The sequence below is a fragment of the Aegilops tauschii genome, chromosome 4, assembly GCF_002575655.3.
Source record: "Aegilops tauschii subsp. strangulata cultivar AL8/78 chromosome 4, Aet v6.0, whole genome shotgun sequence".
Taxonomy (NCBI): domain Eukaryota; kingdom Viridiplantae; phylum Streptophyta; class Magnoliopsida; order Poales; family Poaceae; genus Aegilops; species Aegilops tauschii.
The window spans coordinates 18,213,543-18,215,004 of NC_053038.3; positions in this window are offsets into that span (position 1 = coordinate 18,213,543).

A 1,462-nucleotide genomic window follows, 5' to 3' on the forward strand; every position below is an offset into this window, starting at 1 on the left:
AAAGACCCCCCCTTTAGTGCTCTTTTTATCTTGGGCGATGGTGTAAAATGTATTCCCATTTATCTCGTACCCTTGAAAAATCGTTATAGTCGAAGATGGTTTCTTGGCCAACATGTACAGCTGATCTCCAACATCATTGTCATTCATTAAATGTTTTCGCAACCAACTGCCGAAAGTCTCCATGTGGGCCTTTCTAATCCAGGATTCAGGCTTCCCCGGGTTGTCCGAGCGTAAAATATTCTTGTGTTGCTCGAAGTACGGAGCCACAAAGCTGGAATTTTGCAGAACTGTGTGGTGTGCTTTAGTCATAGAATGACCGTCCATACATATCGTGGATTTCCTTCCGATCTTGCCTTTTCCACTTAGTCTCCCCTCGTGCCGCGATTGAGGAATACCAATCGGCTTAAGGTCAGGAACATAGTCAATACAGAACTCAATTACCTCCTCATTTCCATAGCCCTTGACGATGCTTCCTTCTGGCCTAGCACGGTTACGAACATATTTCTTTAATACTCCCATGAACCTCTCAAAGGGAACATATTGTGTAGAAATACAGGACCGAGAATGGAAATCTCTTCGACTAGGTGGAGCAGGAGGTGCGTCATAATATCGAAGAAGGATGGTGGGAACACCAACTCAAAACTGACAAGGCATTGGACCACATTGTTCTGTAACCATGGTAGATCTTCTGGATTGATTACCTTCTGAGAGATTGCATTGAGGAATGCACATAGCTTCACAATGGCTACTCGAACATTTTCCGGTAGGAGCCCCCTCAAAGCAATCGGAAGCAATTGCGTCATAATCACGTGGCAGTCGTGAGACTTCAGGTTTTGGAACTTTTTCTCCGCCATGTTTATTATTCCCTTTATATTCGACGAGAAGCCAGACGGGACCTTCATACTGCTCAGGCATTCCAAAAAAATGACCTTCTCTTCTTTGGTAAGAGCGTAGCTGGCACGACCTTGAAACCATTCCGGATGCCGGTCATCTGGGTCTTTCAAAAGTTGCTGGTCCTGCCGTGCTTCCTTTGTATCATTTGTCTTCCCATACACGCCCACGAAGCTTAGCAGGTTCACGCAAATATTCTTCGTAACATGCATCACGTCGATTGCAGAGCGGACATCTAGGACTTTCCAATATTCTAGCTCCCAAAATATAGATTTCTTCTTCCACATGGGTGCGTGCCCGTCAACTCCCCGCGGAACTGATTGTCCGCCAGGACCCTTTCCAAAGATGACTTTCAAATCCTTGACCATATCAAATATCTCAGCACCAGTACGTTCCGCAGGCTTCGGCCGGTGATCTGCCTTGCCGTTGAAATGCTTGCCTTTCTTTCTTACGTTATGATTTCGGGGAAGAAATCGACGATGACCCAGGTACACGTTCTTCTTACAATTAACCAAACGTACACTTTCAGTCTCATGTAAGCAGTGCGTGCATGCATTGTATTCCTTATTTG